Below are 13,864 nucleotides of genomic sequence, written 5' to 3'. Positions count from 1 at the left end.
ACACCTAGTCACTAAAAAAGGAAAAAAAAAAAAAAAGAAGAGAAAAAAAAAAAAAAGAGAAAAGAGGAGAACCCCCACTGATTATCTGTTCTTAGAGGCTGTACAATGGTATAATTAACAATCCTATTTGTAGCTGTTTGTGTTTCTTTTACGTATGAATCATCATTAAAGGTTAATGAGAAAACTAACACTATATGAAAAGGTTGTTTTCTCATTATTTAAACATTTTCATTTTAAAAGCTCTTTGTATTCCTAGAATATTATTAATTTATTATTTGCTAAACAATATCTTAACTAGTCCCTTTTTATTTCCTCACATGGCATAATTTTAAGCAACTGCAATCAGTGCCCTTAGTTCCACTCATCAGTTCTGAATCTCTGCACTGCTGAGTCTCCAGCAGAACAAACTTCATCCAAACAAAGCACAGACATGTCCATCAAATCACCCAGAGCTTCTGACACGCACCTGGTGCCAGCTTGGTGCTCTAGTGTAGGCTTTACACTGGCTGCCAGAGGAACAGAGCATTCTGATCCAGTGTCATACTAGCTTAGCACAGAGAGGTGATGCCTAACGTAGCAGAAACCCCATCAGCACTACACCAAACCTTCCATGTTTTTGGGTTTTTTTTAACAAATATAAACCATCAGGGTGAGCATATATGAGTTCAGTGTTTTACATCAGTAGATCCAACACTGAGAGCCATAAAGTTGCAGGTTGGTCATACCCAAGCCTGCCGTAAATTTTACACTGTGATAAAACACCATTGAATTCAAATAAAAAATAAATCATTTGTCCACTATCAATGCATTGGAATATATTATGCTGTTGAAAGCAACTCTTCTGGCATGGTGGAAGATGAACCCTGTATTACAGCCTCAAACCAAGCCACCTGTGCTCATGCCCATGAGCAGAAAATATGAACTCCCAGGGAACAGAAACCCAAATGTGTGCTCAAGTTCTTGCTCCATGCCAGGGGTGCACGTGCTAGATTTTCCAGTTGCGACTCTCTCTCCAGTTGTCCAGGATGTGACTCTCTCTTAATGATCAAAATTAACAAAAAAAAACCCCTCTGAAAAGGGGACTTCATGACAGAAACGCCTACACAGCTGTAGGAGCCACTTCTCAAATGTTCCTCTGCTTATGAACCACAAGACTAATATGGCAAAATTTGCCGACTTTTGCAGTTTTCCCCTCTTTTGTCGAAACTAATGAGTCACGATTAGAGTAATGCTTTTCTGTGACTCTGAAACCATTTTGCCTAATGAGGTACTAAGTCTTTATAATTAGGCCCAGAAGGGAGCTAGGACGTGGCCCCTTAAGAGCAATAATTATTTAGGTTATTTATGGTAATAAAAAATTGAAAATAGGAATTCTTCCTCAGAATGCAACTATTTATTCTTTTACATATTGCCTAATAGGCAATTACCCTATTAAGGCAACGTTTTGTTGCTAAAGACATTAATTGAAATGTAAATTAAATGTAAATCAGCTAATTAAATTGATATGTAATGAACTTGTCATGCAGGCCTTTTGAGATCAGATGCATTCTGCTAATAAACAAGTATTTTACTGGTGCCATTGCTCACTGGAGTTAAGGTTGTTTAACGTGTTGTGTCGATAACATTCTCCCATCCCAAATTGAAAGGTTTGGATTGTGTTGTTAGAGCCCAAAATGAAGCTGGGCTCTTCAGGATTTAACTCCATCCTATTATTTCCTGATCAACTTCATTGCAAGGCAAGGTGTTCCCCTAATGGGAAGTATTGCACATCTCACTGGGTTGTGATCCAAGCTCTGTCTGTTCCTTCTGCTCCCCAGAAATGACAAGACACTTTGTAAAAGCCCTCTCCAAGATCAATTCTGCTGTTTTAGGTGGCTTCTGGAGGGGTTAATGTTATTTCTTTCTCCACGAGCTATGGCCAGTTCAGCAGAGGTAATGAACCCTCACAGCAGTGGGAGGATAACTCTACACATTCCTGAAATAGAAATAAAATGAGAAATGAAGCAATCAGAATTTGCTTGGTGATTATGTTGACAACATACAAGGTAAACATCAAAGTCAATATAGCAACAAGAGAATGAGCTAGAATAACCTTCTGTGCTGGCCATAACACACACGTAACCTTCAGCATCAAAGCGTGGGCTTGTGTCAAGCTGTAAATTAAAGGGAAAGAATAGGAAACACTCAGTTCTCCTATGAAACAATCCATTTTCTTGCAGCTGCCATTTGAGCCAGACCTACTAAAATTTCTGACAAAAATTCAGGCCCTGTATTGAAGGTATCTTGGAGGACAAAAGTCCCTCCCCTGCCAGATACATGGACAAAACTTACCGCCTCCAATTAAGCAACAGTAAGGCAAATGTCACACATTTTGCTTTCAAAAAAATCTCAGGTCAGCACCTTGTAGAACTCACCACCCACTTCTGTTCACATCATGCAGACATTCCATGTGCTCAGTCACAAAGCTTAAGCAAATGTAGCAAAGAGGGCTGTGGAAGCAAGAGAATGGAAAAACAGTTTGGAGTTGTGGAAATCCAGATAGTTTTCCTGAATCCATCATGCTGTAGCTGCACCTGTGCATTAATGCTTAATTATTCTGTCTGGAATAAATCAGATGCTGTGTTTATAACTTCTATCCAGAGAACCTTCAACCCTGCAATCCTTCAGGGCCTGGGGATATTTAATAAACATGTCAACTACCACTCTTCTTTAGCTTGAATGCAGCATCTTGTTTTGTCCTACTGAAGAACACTCCAGTTTGAAGTTTACAGAGCAATTAAAGACCCTCATGGGGCCCCTGATATTGTCAGCATATGTAGATTAGTAATTGTCAAGTTTCTCCCTAAGGCTGAAGAGCTCTTAGTCAAATTCCAGAGATCATCAACTATTCAGCTTTCAGTGAGCTTTGTGTCATACACAACATAGTGGCATAATTAAACTAAAATGTTTCTTTTCTAATAAACTTTTGGATCTGTATATGTTTCTATTATTTTTTTAGTTAGCTATGATCACAAAATAAGAACATCAATCTAAATCTGCAATTTTTATGCTTCCAAAAAGTTACTCTGGTAGTAGCTTTCTCTTCCAAAAAGTTGGGGTTTGGGGGCCACACTTACGCTGCCATGGCTTGCAAAGGCCTGGTGGAGCACAAACCCCAGCAGACTGGAGGTACAGTTCCTTCTCTGACTTCTTTCCAGATGGCACGTGGGCACAGGCCATGATGCTGCCATCTTGAACTGGGTCTTCATTGACCTGGTGCCTTGGACAAGCTCAGTTTTTAGTCTGTTCTTAACTAGTTTGATGTCTGTGAACATTGACGTAGATAGAAATTATATTAAAAAAAAAAAGAAGAAAAAATACTTTAGAGGTCAAGAAGGGAATTAGTATAAGGATCCTCCCAACCCAGGGCGTTGCTGTAGTGACTGACTCCAACCTTCCCCATTGTTTGAGCCCTCTGCCTGCCACACTGGGCAATCGAATACTCACCTGAATTTAATATTCATTTACCTGAGTGTTGGACAGGAATTTTGCTGACTTGCTTTGAATCTTGCATGGTCCAACTCTTGGAGATCAAGTAACTGCTCTAATACGGTAAAATGGATTAACAAGAGCAACTGGATGAAGCTTTCCTGCATTAAGATTGGCCTGTGCATGTTCCTCCAGCTGGTTCCCCATGCTGTGGGTTCTCACATCCATTGGATAGTGGACCAAGGGCTTGGAAGGGTCAAAGTGTTGGTCACTGGTCTGCATCCATCATTGGAGTCACATTCCATTGTGCTGTGTCTGTGGACAAAGCCTGTGGCAAGGAGGAAGTTGTTAGAAACCTGTCTGATGTTTTTGACCTACAAACTCAGATTTTAAAGCTGCATTTGGGATCTGAAAGTTTAATTCCTGGCAAAATGAAAAAGAATTGGACTTGGAAATTGTGAAAGTAGCTTTAATAATCTTCATTACAGCATGTTACATAAAAGAGCTAAGTTACTGCTCATGAGAAGATCTTAATTTCCATGCTGTTCATATTTCCTAGGTGTAGCAGAGGACAAACTGGCAGTGCTTGGAAACTGACAGAAACCTTTTGTTAACCCCAGACTGCCCGTGCACACACAGGTGTGTTCTTACTGAAGACTCAGACAAATGTGTCCAAATGAGCAACATTTCACAGGCTGGTCAAGTGAGTAGGAAATCCTGTTTGTGTGTCCAGGAGGAAAGTCTTTATTACCTCCATTACTGAACTTCAACAGCACTTCTCCCTCTGTAAATCCTATCTTATTTGTCACAACTTACCTGCAGTGCTGAATACAGGCAGCTCTGAGGGCTGAGATCTTTCACTAGCTCCAGAACACACAGCTGAAGTATCTCCTTCTCAACACAAGGATAACCTGAAGCCAGCAGGTGATTTCAGAGTGGTTTTCTGCAGTCTCAAGCTGACTTTAAAGCAAAGCTCTATTATTATGCCACCAAATCTTTCAAGCCTCCATGTCCCCAAGCCCCTTTGTGGACTAAATTTTCATTTCTTGAAAATCACTTAAATTCTTCTTACTTGCTGAGTAACACCCACTATTGAGGTGGCTCTTCCCTACTTTGTCCACTGCATATGGTAGAATATAGTGCTGCTTTCTTTTTAGAGGCTTGTTTCTGTGCTAGGCTATGGAAACCGAATCCAAGGAGCACAAAGAAAGTTGGGCCTTAAATAGTAGCCCAGGAGGAGATGTCAAGAGTCCCAATAAAAAGAAGATCAAAAACTTTCCTCACATACTTCCTATAATGGTACGTCTCAAAATTATTAATTTTTCTTGTCCTGTATCATATCTTAGGCCAAGCTGTTTTTCCCAAGTGAATTGCAACGTGGCCTTTGGTTCAGTGAGTTTAACTGAAGCGTGGCTATCTGAGAAAAGGACTGTTATCTGTAATAAAGTAGCTCCTTCAAATTTATTTTCTTGATCTTGTACTTTGGTTGGGCTGCCAGAGTCTTAATGCCTGGAAAAGTATCTCTCACCTAGGGCCCTAATTTTAAAGGACTTTAGATTTTTAGGGGCTGGATGGCGTCATCTGCTTGCATGGATTTTGTCAGTGTATTCCTGTGAGTGAGCCAGCCTGAGCTGTGTGCTAATTTCCCATCTCCTCTTTGGTTGATGACAGTCCCTGGCTCAGTGAGATTTCACTTTTGCTCAATGGTCTCTTTTTTTCCTTCCCTCCCTGAGATATATTTTCTAAGCACCAATTTCACTCCAAAATTAAAGATGAAATTTAAAGATTAGGGACTGCAGGGTTTTTTTTTGTTTTGTTTTTTTTTTTTCTTCCAAAGGCATTTCAATGTCTCATATTCATTGATTGAGTTAGGTATCTAAATCATCCAGAGCAATCTGGCCCCCATTCCAAATTAGGAGATGTAAAAGGCCAATTTGCCTTTTAAAAGCTCTCCAATTTAATCTCCTGCTGTGCGATTAGTGCCACGAGTAATAAACACATTGTGAGCGGCACGCCGAGGGCAGGTGTGGGTGAGGTAATGGATCCCACTGACTGCCTGCACTACAAATGCCAGGAATATCAAATACTGCCTGCACCAGTCTTAGTCCCAGTCAATTCTAATTACTTGAGTGGACTGACTCCAAATTCAGATGTGCTGTGGTGTAACTGAGGTCAGGGTACAGTACATGATTCTTATCTTAATACCACTGTAGTGCTGGAAAGGTCAAACTGAGCATCATGCAAGGAGAAGAGGTACTGGCTCTGTTAAAATTATTCTTCTCTCTACTCCCTGAACAAAGGGGTGAAGATTGTGTCTCTGCTGAAGAGTGTTCTGACATACTGCATGTTTACAATAAAAAACAAGGAAGATTGGAGGAATCATTCCTCAAGAATCCCTAACTGAGCCTTGCTGACCTTTGCCTGAAACCTTGGAGCACTCGGTCTGCCAATCCTTTAAACTACAACTACACCAGAGTCAGAGGCCAGCGAGGGCAGCATTGCCCCTCCAGGCAGGGGTAGTTTCCAGTCCTGACCATTAAGAAAAGCCAGCTTTACCTACCAGATAACATGTTCAGAAAACATTAAAACCCTGTGTTCAGTTTTAGGCATTTCTGCTGTTGGAGGAATTGCTGATGAGTGAGGCAATAGGCTGAACTTCCCTTTTCCATTTGCTTACCACTATCCCAGTTGAACAGCTGCAAAGCACCTCCAAAAAGGAATGTTCCCTGTGTGCCACTCGTAGCATTTTGTTCTGTTTCACACCGGTTTTCATAACTTTTTTCGGTAGTGAGAGTGAATATCTGAGTTCAGAAGTGGTTTTAGTTGGGCTCACCTCACTGTTAGGAGGTGTTATTATCTATACCCATTTCCAGCGCAGTTTCCCATTGGATCCCAATCCATAGCCATTCTGCTCATTTAACTTCACCTATCTCTAAAGTGTTAACTGCTGAAAGCAGAAACATGAAACCCTGCAACAGAGAGAGCTGATTAGAATTCAGCCCACTGTATCACCCCTAAATAGGAAATAAAGAATACATGGCTGTGATTAATCATCCATAAATGGCCACTGCCTGCTTCCTCTACTCCATACAAACACAGTCCACGTATTTTTTTCAGCTCACCAAAGGAGTAACAAGATCAATCCTTTGTTAGGACCTGGGATTTAAGCAAGTACATAAAGGGGAGCTCAGCTCTTGTGTGTCTGTAGACATGAACACACATCTGCTCTTCTGTCTGGTTTTCACTATCCATGAGATAAGTCAGAATTTATTTTTTTTTAAATGTGTACTTGCCTATAGATCAAAATACATTGAGATGCAAAATCACAGCAATGTCAGTTTTAGTAAAGTGATTTTCATGTTATTGCAAACATCAGTCTCTAAGGATTGGCAATAATTGTACTATTAAGAAAAAATGTTTTGGTTTTTATGAATTGCAGCTTGGCCAAATCTGATACCAGGACACTGGGAAAAAAATAATAAAAAAAATCATGTGGTGCGCAGAAACCTAACCTGTAGCTTGAAGCACTGGTGGGTAAAGCCTTTTTTTACCAGTTGTGGATACAGTTCCATTGCCACAGCAGCTTGCCTGCTTGTGGTTCAGCTGAGCTCAGCAGAGCAGGGCTGCCTGCACCACTGCTTCCTGGCGGAACGCAGAAACATCTTACCTTGCTGGGATTTGCAGTCCAAGGGCTGCATCTGTGAACAGAGTGCTGCCTCCAGAGCCTTCATCCTCTGCTGTCACTGGGTGCTTGGAAATTTCGCTGGAAATACCACTTGCACAGGCATTGCAGTGGCCGTGCTGGTCTGGGAAGGGGAGGTGACACTTTGGAGATTTGGTTCCTTTGCTCCCACTTTCCTGAATGCCTTTAAGCAAATCCCTTGGTTTGTGGGTGCCCCAGCTGATCAGTTGGGATTGTGAACTACAGCCCTCATTAAAGGCAGTGGAGATCAAGAGGGAAAAATGCTGCACCACAGCTAAATATTGATATTGTTACCCTGCAAAATGGTGTAATTGCTGAGAAATGGCCAGTAAAATGGTCAAAACCATGTATAAGAAACAGGAAACAGAATGACAGAATGGATGATGTTGGAAAGGGTCTTGAGATCACTGTGTCCATCCCCTCTGCTCAGGCTGAGTTACCTACTTGGAGTTGCCTAGGGCTATATCTGGCTGGGTTTTGAATATCTGCAGGGATAGAGACTCCATAGCCTGCTCCAGCATTTGACTACCCTCATAGTTAAAAAGAATTTTCTTGTGTTCAGGTGGAATTTCATATATTTGTTTTTATTTGTGCCCTTTGCCTCCTGTGCAGCATGTGGTCCCCACTGCCCCCCTGGGGAACCAGTGATGCCCAGACAGGGACTGCATGTGACCAGATGTGATTTGATTTTGCCCAGTCACCTTTGAAATCCCAGTGTTCATTCTTTTTTTCCCCTCTTGATTTTCCTCAACAGGTTACTTTTGCTTGGAGACCGGTACCAGCTTGTTGATCCAGTGGGTTTAACAGCCTCCCATCGCCTGGAGATGCTCTAGCACCATCCAAGGACTCCACACCCCCACGAAGTTAGCAGAGATTGCCCAGCAATAGGGAGCCTTTCCCAGGTGAGCCTGTTGTAAAACAGTGATTACCACCACCACAAGATTTCTCTTCTAGGAGAAAAAAACCTCTCTTGCCTAAAGATGTTATCATGCATAATTCAGGGAAGAAATCCATACTGCATTTAAAAGATTACATCTTATCATCCAGGGTACTTATTAGCTTGATGATTTAAAAGTAGATGGGGATAGAGCCTTTCCTGCTATTCTGCAGTAGCATCAGAGCTGTGTGCTGATGAGTGATGGCCTCGTGGCTTGGTTTGTGGCTGAACTGCTTTTCTGATGCCACAACTGGTCCCGATGGGGTGGAGAAATTCCCAATTCATGATGAGCAGCCCTGGCTCTGTCTGTGTGTGGGTTTCACCAGACCACCATTCCTCTTCTTCCTGCTGGGTTTGGTGAAGTTTTGTGGCAGGCAGCAACAAGGGGTTAGTGGTGTTTAGCTCCTCTGGTTAAGGCCCTGTCCAGGAGCTCAGAGCACTCCCATCTTCCCAGGGGCACGGGAAGATGCTTTGGGACAGCCAAGGGCAGGCATCTGGACACTGAAATGGTGAGGAGGTTGGAACAAAATTCAGGCAGATTTACCCTAGACAGCACTAGTTGTTCTGATGGCCCTTGGTGATTTCCAAATACATGTTCCCCTTCCCAGAACATGCCCTCCTTTTGACCTGGCATGTCCCATGCTGCATGGAACCTTGCTCAGAACAAAGCTGGGTTTCCACCTCTGCCCTCAGACAGTGCAGATCGTCACCACTTTTCTAATTCAAGGACAACCTTTTTTTTTTTTTTTTTCTCCAATCCACACATGGGCGGTTTTAAATCCAAATCCAAATTTGAAAAGCATAGTGTAAGTTGTTTAAAAATGGCATTGCACCAGCAAATAATTTCATGCAAATACCAGGTACACCAGATTAAACTTGGAGAGAGATTATGACCATTGTTTTTGCACCATCATTCTGTCCCTCTTATGCCTTGTGCCTCCCCTGCACCACGAGGCAGGACATAGGAAAACTGGCCATTCATGGCAAAACTATTCTTGGGACCTATCTGCAATACCTAAATGAAATAGGTTTTTTTTTTTTTTTTTTAGTTAGGTTTTTTTTTTTTTTTTAGTTTTTGGGGCTTATTCTGGGCTACATACATGTCTTAAGAGCAAAAACATGGTGAAGTTGAGTGAGGATGCTTAGGAAATCTTGATTTTTTAAAATCAAATATATTCTGGGCAAGAAAAATTAACCCCAAAAGGTGGCACCTGCACTACTGATTGTAGGAAGTGGCATGGGGGTTTTCTAGGGTATTTCTCTGTGTGGCTTTCCACACAAGCTCTCATCTCAGAGATTTCCAGATTATATAATGGATTTAGAACTAAATGATAACCTGGGGACTCTGATTTTTACAGCCATTTCAGGCAGAAATCCTCAGATGAATGGCTTGGGAAGTCTCAGGATGGCTGAATGACAGCTTGGTTCAGGAACAGGGTGTACTGAACATGAAGTGCGAGAGTGAGTAAAAAGGAAGTACTCTGCAAAAATCCTTCTCCTGTTTCAAGGTTGAGAGGTATGAAATGTCTGCATTTAACAGTTATTATTAATTACTGCTTACTCTCTGCCAGCACTGCCTTGGGAGCATCTGTGGTGATTTAGCCAAGCACCCATGGCCATCACTCACCTGGCTGCTGTGACTCAGCCATAGAGCCTATTCACTTCCCTCACTGGCTCTGTGACCCACTTCTGTCCTGCTTCAGCTCACTTCAACTGCCTGAGTCTTGGGCCACCATGTGAGAAATGGGTGTTTCCTCACATGGAAAAAATGATATATAAAGCAGCATTAGTGTGAGGTAAAAATCATGGGGGTTTGGATGGCAGACATGAATCACAGAGATAAATATTCCTCACCTTATCCTAAATCTTGCAATATCTGATCCATAGAAGAGCTAAAAGTTGCAGTCAAGATCTCCATGGTGAAGTCCTGGCTTTATTAAAAATAGCAAAATGCTTCTTCACCTAAAAAGACCAAAGGTTCAGCGCCTGGGTGCTGAATCACAAGCTCTGTGAGACCCATATTCCCACGCCAAAAAAGGGAGAAGGTGGGGGACCTCAAGATTCCCATGCTGAAGAGCACCTCTATGCTCTAACCAGGCTAAAGTCAAACTGTGCTTCTCCCCCTTTTTTCTACCCTCTTCTTCCTACTTCTCAGTCAAGCCTCCTCAGACATACTTTCTGTTTTCCACTTGGTGACTCAGCATCAGCTGCTCAAACTCTTTGGGAGCGTGACAGGGCTGTGACCGACTGCGAGGGAAAAGAAATCTGCCTTAGGGGACACAGAAATGATTAAGTGCTAAGTACAACATGAATTTGCCAGAAAACAACATCCCCACCAAGAGCCTGCTGTCTCCCTGCAGGGCTGTGCTCAGCCTTCAGACCTGTGAACACCAGTGAGCAGATTTAGTGCTCATGGCAGCTCTGGAAGGGGCATCACACAACAAGGAAAATGCTCAGGGCCTAAAATCATCACACCTCTAAAAATTTATTAATCCAGCCTTAAAATGGGCCCTAAATGCTGTAGAACAATCCTCATCAATCTTGGCAGTACATGCATGGAGCAACCCCAAAAACTCCCTGCCTTCACCTGACACCAAAGGGAAAAGAGTACAAATCCTCAGCATTTGTCCAGGCTGCTTTGGTTGAAAGTATCAGGGGTAACAACCCTAACAGTGCAAAATGAGCAGGGGGCTTTTTATACACAGGATAATTTTGTGTACATAACAGGGAATAACAGTGGATATTGACTCCCTTATGGCTCTGAGAAAGACTTCATCCCCAATGGCATATCTTGCTCTGATACTCTTTTCTTCCAAACACTAGCTGATAATAAAACCTTCCTTCAGATACCCAGGCTATTGGTAGTGCAGTTTGAATTGGCTGGTTTCTGTTCCCATTGCTTCCAGACAGTAAATTTCAAGCCTTACTGGAAAAGCAGCATTTTTATATTTCACAAATTTGGATTCTTTAAAACATGCTTGAAAATAACTTTTTTGATGAAAGACTTAATAAAAAAGAAAAATATCTGTTATATCCATGCCCATCAGTACTGATACTCCTAGTCTCCCCTGTGTTCCTCCCAAAGGAGGATTCAAAGCCCTCCAGATGCACTCAAAAGCATTTCATCCTTCCATGTGCTTCCATGTGTGCTGCTCTGCCATGGAGAGGTGCACAAGATGTGAAATAAATTATATCTCCCCATACTGGGCAGCTGTGACAGCACCTGACAGCCATGCTGCTGCAGTGCATCCATGTCAGCTGCCCTTGGATCTCTGCTCAGAGCCACCAGATGGGGAGGAACATGAGTTATGAGAGGAGCTCCTCCATGCCAGGCAGAACCACGGGAGAGGCGTTGGCCTGTCCTGAAATCCCCTCTCACGCCACGAACACCCGGTCCACAGAGCACTCACCTCCAGAGAAGGGACGAGGCCATGGTGGCTCACTCTGCTGCTGAGTGTCACTCTGCTGGTCTGGCTGTGCTGTCCATGCCTGGAGGTGCCGTGGCTGCACTTGCAGGGCGATGTGGAGGCAGTGGCCAGGCTGTGCTCCCACAGCAGCTCCATGCTTGGAGCCCTGGGTTTGCAGGGAGCCAGGGAACTTGCTCTTTGCTGTTAAACTGTGGTTGTAGATCACTGAATACTGATCTATAAACCACAGGGAAAACCTTCACCAACTCTGGCAAAGTGCTTTGAAATCTTTTTTCTGCACAAAGACAGAGCAGTTTTAGGGGATGGAAACCAGCTCCTTTGCCAGCCATTCCAGTTGTTTTCAGCAACCTCCAGTGGAGAAAGAATCAGAGTGAGCTCTGCTTATGTATCATTCCCATCCGGCACCATTCCTCTGGCTGCTGAGGAACCTGGTTTAACTTATTTTTATGTGCAAAGAGGTAGGTAGACACGAACACACACACAAATATATAGAGCACACACACATACACACATAATCTAGGAAGCAAAGAGAGATTCTGTACCTGCATTTGCGATATCTTCGTGCATCAGGTAAGGAAAGCATCTTTTCCTTTTAACTGGGTGCTGTACCTACATTGTTTCCTCGCAGTCTATCTTTAGGTTATAGCAGTTCAGAGGTTTTTTCAGCAGATGTGTTATTCAATTACTTCAGGGCTTTTCCATTTGTAATATTGCGAAGCAATGATAGCCAGCAGACTTCACCTGTCTTTTAGAGATAGCCAGCCTGGTAATTTTAACTCTGCCCATTTTATCCACACCAGTAAATCTCATAACATGGTTATAGAGAGATTCCAATTTTTGTAGAACCTTCTCCTGGGAATTCCTGTATACAGTATTGCCATAGTCTGTAATGGACATAACCTGTGATTGGATTAATGTTTCCCTAGTGAAGAAGTCAAAGCATTTCATGTTCCTATAACTGGTTTGCAGCTCTGCAGTAAAGGTCTTTGGTGTGGCAGAGAGTATAATTGCAAACTCAGCCCCAATCAGAATATATAATCCCCTCACAGCCAGGGTCTAAGTTGGTGCAGTTAGACTGCCCGTGCAGGGGTTTGTAGTGGGATTTTCTTGTCAGGAGAGCAGAATGCATGGAAAACAAGTTAATTTCAGCATTTTAATATTCATCATACAGTCCTGTACGAAGGGAGGCAAATACATTTCTACTGCTCCAAGGGAGAGCCCTGCAGCTCCCCAGAGCAGAGAATGTGAAGAGGAAGGCAGGGCTTTGCAATGGGCCACTGGTCTCCTCACAAGAAAAGCCCTCCACTCATGTTCAGATAAACATGCACCTTTGTTTTTAAGAGTAAATACCATTCTGTCCAAATAAAAGCCTAGTTTTGGACTTATATTGGCTTCTGAACCTGTCAGCATTCCTGGTGTCACCTTACCTTGGTCCTGACACAAGTGACTAATAAGGAATCACTGCTGGGATTTCAACATGCATTACTTACATCTGAGACACAGATCATCTCCAGGAAGAAGAGGCTAATGGCAAGCCAGGAGTAAGTTCTGAAGAAGGATCTGCCTGCTCAGGTGGAGGAGGAGAACTTCAGCACTCACATGGGAGGAAAGGAAACTAGAGACTGGGAACAAAAGGTCTCCTGTTTTCAGCTCCATGCTAGTCTCCCCAAAAAATGGGATGTGCAAAACTTCAGGCAAACTAGCAGAAACCCCTTAGTGGAAGAAAGGCTTAGGCTCCCATCCCCAGATGGTCATGGGGAGATTTCAAGAAATACAGTTTATTGGAGATCCCTGAAAGCAGCTGTGGGTCTCTGAGGAAAGCACCATAAAGTCAGCTCTGCCTATGGGGTTCAGGGGAGATGTGACTGGGATCTCAGCACGGAAAAATTGGGTACTGGCAACTGTGGCTCAGCCGGAAGGTGCCAGAGAAAAACTGAAAGAGGAATGAAATGGGAGGCAAGAGCAAAGAGCTTGAACAAGACATTCTGGAACGAGGATGGGTTCCAGGACGGGCGTGCTGCCCGGCTGAAGAGCAAGGCAGATGCTCTTGGCAGATAACCCTATGTTTGGATGTTACAGCATTGCTAGGCAGGTGGAGAGGATGGGAAGGTTAGCACCATGGGACTTGACAAATGGGATGTCATCATTCCCCATATGGGTAACTGTCTCCAGTCTGTGCTTCCTGTGCCACTGAAAGGTTGGAATATCTCTGCAGAAAGGCAGCGTCTCTGGCGGAGATGAACAATCTACTTTAGGTCTGTCCTAAGACCTACAGATTTCAGGCTGTGGGGCAGATACCTGTGCACAAGACAAGTAAGAAGTGGAAAC

This window comes from Motacilla alba, chromosome 8, assembly GCF_015832195.1.
Source record: "Motacilla alba alba isolate MOTALB_02 chromosome 8, Motacilla_alba_V1.0_pri, whole genome shotgun sequence".
In the NCBI taxonomy this organism is placed as follows: Eukaryota; Metazoa; Chordata; class Aves; order Passeriformes; family Motacillidae; genus Motacilla; species Motacilla alba.
This window is presented reverse-complemented; position numbering follows the sequence as displayed.